We start from the raw sequence: 8540 nt of genomic DNA, 5'->3' as shown, positions 1-8540 counted from the left end.
TACAAAATTAAGATTTCTTTCATGAATGATAGTGGTCATATTTATAGCATCATTTTGCATGCAAGGAACCGTTTTCTAAATCTGTAGCTATAGTTAGCCAAATTCAAAACTGATTCTGAGGGTTTTGAAGCAAATCAGATTTTTCCCTCACTTTCTTACCGGTTGTCATTAGTAGAGTAGAACCAGAGCAATGCAGAGATTTACATCTTTTCAGATTCCATGGGCAAATTTATATACTCATTTGGCTTTAAAGAACATTATTTATGATTGCTGAAGGTTCTTAATACCATAACTTGTACTTAAAAAGCCCTTACTATTTTCCTCCAAGTTTGCTTCTGTTCTACCCGTATTTTATTAGTTCAACTTCTCAACTTGACATATAAATATATTTAATATCTTGATATGTATTTCATTATCTTGTAGTTATGTAAAACAAGTGTATTAAAGTTATGTGCATATTTTAAAAGATCAGTGCTATAAATGGGGTTTTGAAGGTTAGGGACTATTATTATTATTGTTGTTGTTGTTATTCTTCTTATTATTATATTTTCATGATGTAGTGATGGCTGTAATGAAGTTCATCTTATCCCTACATTTTGACACTCTCTTCTTCTGTATCATTGTACATTGACTATTCACAATTATCAAATACTAGCATGAACAGGAACATATTACTGTGCTCCAATATGTTCAACCAGTGTAACATATTTTTATTTTGCATTTTGCATCTGAGGTTTTGTGGCAATCCTTCTGCCTCCACCTGCCAGTGTTTTCTAGTAACAATCCAAATGGCTTATTGAATGCTATGATTTTTATTTATTTATCTTTTTTTTTTTTTTTTCAGAGAAGTTTTTCAATGGATATATCCCTTCTCCCATTTCATCTCTTCCCTGTGAGCTCCAGTTCAAGAAAATTTCCCATCTTCTGTATTTAGGAAGGTTCTGAAAAGAATACTTTAATTTTGACAAGCTTAAGCATTTCTTCTGAACTTGGTGTGCATATTCTGAGGGAATTAATAATTATTCAATATTTACATGACAGCATATGTACTGTCATGACATTTAACAGAATAAATATTTACAAAGCAGTAGTCATCTTTGTCTAGCCCTGGAAAAAACAAGAGTTCAGCTGGTGTTAGTGGGAATACTTTCTCTTAAAAATATGAGGTTATCATTATCTCAGCCCACGTAGAGTACTAAAAATCCATTGGATAGCAATGACTTTCAATCATAAAAAACTGGTTGCCTTCAGACTAGTGACCTAGATAAGATGGGATCTTTATTCTATTATCAATCCCTAAACTACCTAGTTGCACATGGCACTTTATCACCTTTCATATCTCAGTGTGTTATAATATGCTGCTAGATCATATAGCACAGGATACTGCAACCTAGCATGTTCTTCCTTTATTATTATGCTTTATATTTACTATGTTTTTTAAAAAGAGATGTTGAGCCTACTGATCTTGTTGCAAACTATATGAAAAAATAAAAATAAAATAAAAGGGAATTCTAAGACTGTGCAATTAGCCCCCCAAGAGAACAAAATTTCCCTCCTGCACACATGGAGCTCCATCCAGACAGCCAGCACTGACTCCCATGTACTTCATCATGCACATTCATCTAATGTGTGCTAAATGTACTTTGATTCAGTCAGCAGCTAATATGGGTGCCTGAGTGAATTATCCAGGGAGGGAATATTTCTCTACCTGGCAACACTGGTGCTGTCCACAGCCTACCAGGTTAACCTATTCATAGAAAGCCCACGCTATTTCTGGCACAATTCTGTTCAATATAGATACTTTTCATGGAAAATCTGTTTCCAGTATTGTGCACATGCCACTATCCCCTCTCTTGTCATAGTTGAATGCTGACATAAATCTTTTTCTAATAAAATGAACTATTCAAATTATTTCTTTACTGAATGATGTCTGAAACAGATGTATTTTAATCTGCTGGGCATAGAAAATGAAATTTACATGTCAGTGAGGTCTTTCTGGTTAATAAATGTTTTAAAAGAGAGAAAGCAGGAAGCTAAATGTATGTAAAACTGCACTGCTTTGCATAGTGTGTTTTTAGCAGAAAATACAATATTCTAATACTAAATTATGTCTTATTTATGAGACAAAAAGTATACGTATTTTGTGATAACAAATATCATCCCTGTAGGGGTATCATATAAAACGCTGGAAAGAATTCTGATTTCACCAGCAATACTTCCCTTGTGCTACTCCTGGTAATACTTTTTCTTTTTCTTCTTTTTCTTTTTCTTTTCCTTTTCCTTTTCCTTTTCCTTTTCCTTTTCCTTTTCCTTTTCCTTTTCCTTTTCCTTTTCCTTTTCCTTTTCCTTTTCCTTTTCCTTTTCCTTTTCCTTTTCCTTTTCCTTTTCCTTTTCCTTTTCCTTTTCCTTTTCCTTTTCCTTTCCTTCCTTCCTTCCTTCCTTCCTTTGCTTCCTTCTTTCCTTCTTTCTATGTGGGGCAGAGCATCTGCACAAAGTTTTTTTTTATTATTATTATTATGTATGTGTGTTATTTTGAACTCATTATGTTTTCCTATTATTTCAGCTGTTTACATAGCACCAATTTCAGTACATGACTGTAGCTTTCTCTTATTATGAGAGAGCCAGTTCCAAAGCTCACTGAAAACAGTGGAGGGACACCATTAGCTGAAGTTGTCTTGTGACCGGGGATCAAGGTTAAGACAACAAAGAGTTGGTGTCAGTCGCCCCTGGAGATTCAAATGGACTTCTACATAACCAAGAACACTTCTAGATGGATATGTAGTTGAAATGCTAAGAAATACTTTGCAGTGTTATTGGGGGGTAATGGAGGCAGAAAAAAAAAAAAAAAAGAAAGAAAGAAAAACACACACATGCACAAAAACCTTTAAACCTTTTTTACTTTACTAAACTGTTGCCAAATTTAATAAAGGTGCAACAGGAGAGTTTGCCTAAACTGTTTGTATGGAAAGGACACAAATAGACCTGCAAAAGGAAGGCTGCCTCACTCAACTGTGCCATGCATGTTTCCTTGACCAAGTCAGGACTCTTCTTCCCTCCCTTCCTCCCTCCTTGTATACCTCCCTCCCACACCCTTTCCTTCCTCCCTACCTTCCTGTATGCCTCTCTCCCTCCTTCTCTGCCTTCCTCTCTGTCTCCCTCCCTCCCTCCTTTGCCCCCCCAGCTGTCTGTGCTCCTCACCCAAAGGACTCATCCCTCTCATCCCTGAGAAATAAAGCTGTAGCTCCAGTGACCTGAATTGGACCTTAGACATGACAACGTTGTGAGAGACTCTCTTTTCACCCCAGTCAATGGCCGGAAAGTGCAGGAATTCTGTTCTGAACACGCTTTCTCACAGCTAAAAAAATGGGGCTTACACAGCATAATAAAAATCATTCCAGAGGTGTCTCAATGAAGAGCTCAGTTGTTATCTTATCCTGATTAAAAAGTGCTTGGATCTGTATAAGTTTTCAGCCAGAGAAACTCAGAAATGATGTCCAGATTCATTCTTTAACAATTAGCAACTCTGAGCTTCAGAATGACAGATTACTGCATTTTGGCATTATCACCAATAGACAGGGAGTTCTGAAATTGTAAGACATTATTGTATTGTTGGTAGCCTGAGTAAATCTAAATCTTTTCAAGCTTTGCTTCAGTGGGTTAATTCCAGAACCTGAATTACAAGTGCAATTTGAATTACATTGCAAAGACTGAACTTACCTCACTTTAGCAAAGACTTTTTTCTTAAGACTTATGAATTCCAGTTATTTTGAAATCCTGAAAATGTTGAAATCTTTTGATACATTTCTTATTATTTCCAGGAAAGATGGGTAAAGGTTTTCACTGACTTTCCCTGACAGAACCTCTTTATTTAGGTAAGTGTTTCTTTGACTCTACCTTTGTTTCATGGTATCTCAGCTGCTGTTGCAGGATGTGTACATCCACAGTTACATCAAATATCTGCACAGGGGTTTTTTATTCTCCCAGTCCTAAACCTGAGATATTGTAATAACAGAAGGAAAAAACTTGCCAGAATCTGAAAATAATAAGGATATAAACCAAATAAATGTTCTCTGTACATTTAGGAAAATTGAAGAGGCCTGTAAAACCAAGGACGACTTCAGCTTGACTGTACATATTTTGTCTGAGAATTTTAAAACACTCATCTGACTCTATCTAATTAAGTCTTAAAGCTTGATGGTGAGCTATATGAGGCAGGGCAGGGGACATCACCCATTTTTTTAAGGGAATGAAGTGAGACGTGATTATGTGATATGCTTGGTACAAAAGATTATTAAATATTGGATTTGTGAATAAAGATATATATTCCAGTTACAGTTTAACAAGAAGAATTGATTTTTTTAACCACATAACAACAGCAATGACAATAAAGAAAAAAATATTATGCAATGAAGTGTCTTATTATATATATATATTTTATCAGTAGCTTGAGTTGTTGAAAGATACCTGTATCGGACAAGAGTACAATTTTACTTACAGTAAAAGGGCTATGATTGAGCTATACCATCTGAAAATTATAGTTTTTATAGTTTTTCAGGTTATTGAGGTGTTTATTATACATTCTCCCCAATAAGAATACTGATTAAGTAATTGTTGCAGAAGGCAGGAAAGTACAGGTTAATATTAGCAGTTCAAAAACACAACTTTTTTTTTTTTTTTTTTTAAGAGAAACAATTAAATGGAGCTGTGACACTGCCGTTGTTTGCAGTAATCTAGGACTTTCAATAGATAAGTCCTTATTCAGTTTCTCATAATTGTACAGAATCAGACTGAAAACTGGGTACCTACTGTTCAGGTTTTTAGCTTAGTTTCTGAGTGGTTCAGTTTTCTTTTGCACAGCATAGGAATACTGTCCTGTGATATATAATTCTGCTTCTTTGTGTTTCTCATATTAATAAAACAGCAACGACAACAAAAAAGAACTGTAGGCAAAGAAAATCAGTTGCTAGAAATGTTTAGTTTTCCACATATACCGGCTGCAATTTTCTCCTCCCTAAGTGTTTCTCTTAATCCATTCTTAAGAAACTGAAGTGATGAGGCTTCCTATATATCCCTTCAGAGAGCATTGAAAAATATAATACATACCACTACTCAGTATTTTTCATGACATTCTATTTTTTTTTTTTTTTAAATGTGAATTCTACTTGTAAGATCCCCTTATTCTACTGGAAAAATATATGCTATTAATATTTCTTACCAGTTATACTAGCCTTCCAAAATTATTCTTACTGACACATATATTTACAGTGATTTTAAAACAATTTTATACTAGGGAAATGTGTCTGCAAAATAAATTTTTGGTGAAAAAATTTTTGTACCATATTCTGACTGGAGATTAATTCATGATTTGGCTCAAGCTAAATTATGGTTGCAAATGCCTAATGTGAATTTGCAGGTTTTGTGCATCCCTGTGGTATCAGGTCTATTTTTCTGTGCTGCTCCCTTCAGGTTCTTACATTTTTCTTACAATAAATTCCTGAGCATTTTGGGTTATAATACAAATAGGGGTAGTAACAGAGAAAAGCAAGATTAAAATTTACTAAAATTTGGTTTATGTTGCGCGGAATTCATATTGTTTCAATATCTATAACTCTGTATGCACTATGTTCCTTATTTATTTGCAGATTCACTTACTCCCCTGCTCACTTCTTGTTATATTATGTGCCTTAAATCTCTCAGGGTACTGCAGTGCAGCCACTGATGTATTGCAAGAAATGCCTTATGCAGATTCTGAAGAACATACTGGAATCAGTTCATAATTATAAGATTTTAAACACATAATATTAGATCTCCCTCTGATTACATATAAGCTATCTTCTGTAACAATTTGAATTTGTGAAGCTGGAAGGGGAAGACCGCATGTTCACTGACTCCAGTGGGATTTAGATTTTCAAAAACCTAATATGTCCCAGATGTGAAAGGGGGAAGGCTTTGCCCAGAACTGGTGTTGCTGACAACCACATTAGATCATAACATCCCAGAGCTGGGGAATATCCATCACACATGACACTTACTGAGGAAAAGAAGAAGGAAATGGAGGGTCATTCTGGGATTCGAGGTTTACAGTACCATGCAGATACTAAATGTCCATAAAATACATCCCGGAGACAATCCCAGCAATCTATTTTTTGATGCTTCCCCCAACACAAGGAAGGTTTTCTTCAGAGATTGTTTCAGAACCTGTTTTTCTCATTAAGGTTTTAAATCTGTGGCATCTTACTCTGATCTCACTGGTTGACATTAATTCTTATTTTAACCTTTTTTTTTTTTTTTTAGTTCTCAAATCAAGATATCCAACACTGCTGCATCTGAGTAAACAAGCAACTATTTCCCAGTAGAAGGTACAGATAGTCTGCTTTTCCCCAGGCAGCAAGAGAGGAAACATTCAAACTGAGTTAAACACCACTGCCAACACCTGAACACAACCCTTGTTCATGTATTTACTTCATTGCATCCTGGGTTTTTGAAATTTGATTTACAACTAAGATTATGAGAGAACAAGTTCTCCGAATGGCTCAAACCACCCTTTCTTTGGTTAGCACCTCTCAGCACAGCAGTAGGTGGATGGGTGTGGAAAAGAGAGAGAGAAAGGAACCTTCCCCCCGTTGGGTGGGGTTTGACTATTGAGCTTTGTGTTTGAATGTGATTTCATGGCAGGTCATATGTGAAGCGTGTTCTGGTGTAATCCAGGCAAAAAGAAGAACACTGAAGCCAAATGGAATATCATCAGCTCTGTATTTGCCAATTTGCCCTACTTTCTCAATTAACTTTGCTGTTTTCTTGCAGAAGCACAAAAAAAGGTTTAAAGCTGTCAGGGTTGTACTCCAGAGGCAGCTCCAGCAAAACCCCTGCAGAGGAAAAGCAAATGTTCGCAACCCATCAGGATCTTTTCCAGCATAAAAAAAAAGATAAAATCTTTTTTTTTTTTTTAAGCTCTTGTCAGGTTCTACAGTCAAATAAACAGTACCTTACAGTCTCTGGAATCGAAGATCGAAGGTCACCAAGACCTGGAGTTATTAGTAGGGAAACCGAACATTGTCCCATTGCCCTAGGGAGATTTTCAGTCACTGAAACTGATGCCCTTCAGATGCCATGTCAAGGTCTGAAGCCTGACTGATTGGTGTCTAAATATTAAGAGCAGATGCTGCTAGACACTATTTGCTATCTATCATCTCTTCAATAATCTTGCCCAGAAATGGGAGTTTTAGCAATCAGACAATAGTTGGCAAGAAAATTAATGTCAGGAGAGGATTTATTGAGTAAGGACCCAATAAACACATGCTTGAATGTTTCTGGCAGTCTGCCGTTCCTTAACGAAAAATTACCAATAGTAGGTATTCACCCTAATTTTCACCATGGGAAACATGCTTTTCATCTGTGGAGTACTTATGAAATTTTCCTTAGAGTACTTAGGACCTCCAATTGAAATAGAGCAAAAGTGAGTTAATTGAATGATCTGGTATCTTTATGCCTTTTTGGTAGTTTTATATTGACAAAAGCATACCTCAAATCCAAATGTGGTGGCAGCTTTATGCAGCAAGAAATAGTCCAGACTAAACCTGTTGGAGATACTCTTAGTTAATCACATAGAATAACATCCATAATACTTTCATGAGTTTTTAAGACTGTTTGCTACTTGCAATGGTAGAGTGTTCAAGTCCAGTCAGGACTGAATTTTCATTGAAAGGACACTATTCAAATGCTGTGATCTACGCTCTACAAACTTGCCATTCATTGTAAGACCGATGCAATCGTAGAATGGCTTGGGTTGGAAAGGACCTTAAAAATCATACAATTACAACTCCTCTGCCATGGACAGGGAGACATCTTATTTAAGTGGGAGAACCAGATGTAGTATTTTCTATTCCATGTTTTGAGTACATTTATTTGAACCTAATATAACCTACTAAATATAGCCCTAGATCATCATTTCAGAGAAGAAAATTCAAAGTTTTTAAGTCTGGTTCCAAGTACCTACGGGTCTGCTAAGACATACTTTTAAAGTCTGCAGTCCTAATTTATCCTGCTATTTAGGTGAGAATCAAACAGCATTTGGATACAGAGCAAAACAAGAACTTTAAAACAAGATGTGTTTGAGCTATGTTTTCTCCCACACCAACACATAAAACACTCACAGTCTTCCTCCTGCTGAGTTATAAAGGAATGAGAAGGGTGGGGGGAAACAGCTAAACATTAGCTGAAAAAAAAGAGCACCTGTGAGTTAATTATTTGAAAGACTTTATCTCTGTGTTAAATTCTATACTTTCTTTGTTTCAACATCAGCAACTCTTTCTATTTCCTTTCTTCTGCTACTCTACATTAGGTATCCAAGCTTTGTCTCTCTCACTTAAGTGAAATTGTATTTCTGAGTATGCCAATAAAGCATGTCTTCTCCAGGTAAAGAATTTTTTGTCAGAATATCTATATTGGAGTTCGAAGACAACGACCGCATTACTTTCCTTTCTATTCTGAATTCTGAAATGGTGTTACCATTTCTCAGTTTCAAAAGGGTATTTGCATCT

At 35.8% G+C, this 8540-nt stretch overlaps 1 long non-coding RNA gene across 2 annotated transcripts; it reads right to left on the bottom strand.

The window, feature by feature from the left end:
• Positions 1 to 6736: 6736 nt before the first annotated feature.
• Positions 6737 to 8152, bottom strand: LOC110354171 (uncharacterized). Of its 2 annotated transcripts, XR_002405774.4 has the most exons (4): positions 8015 to 8152; positions 7523 to 7577; positions 6986 to 7066; positions 6737 to 6866 (listed from the first exon to the last, which is right to left on the bottom strand). It is a non-coding gene; the product is annotated as an uncharacterized lncRNA (long non-coding RNA). The 2 variants fall into 2 exon arrangements; XR_002405775.4 differs by lacking the exon at positions 6986 to 7066.
• Between the last annotated feature and the right edge of the window lie 388 nt (positions 8153 to 8540).

Source organism: Anas platyrhynchos, chromosome 2, assembly GCF_047663525.1.
Source record: "Anas platyrhynchos isolate ZD024472 breed Pekin duck chromosome 2, IASCAAS_PekinDuck_T2T, whole genome shotgun sequence".
In the NCBI taxonomy this organism is placed as follows: domain Eukaryota; kingdom Metazoa; phylum Chordata; class Aves; order Anseriformes; family Anatidae; genus Anas; species Anas platyrhynchos.
The sequence above is the reverse complement of the archived record's forward strand: the minus strand, read 5'-3'. Positions and strand labels throughout refer to the sequence as shown.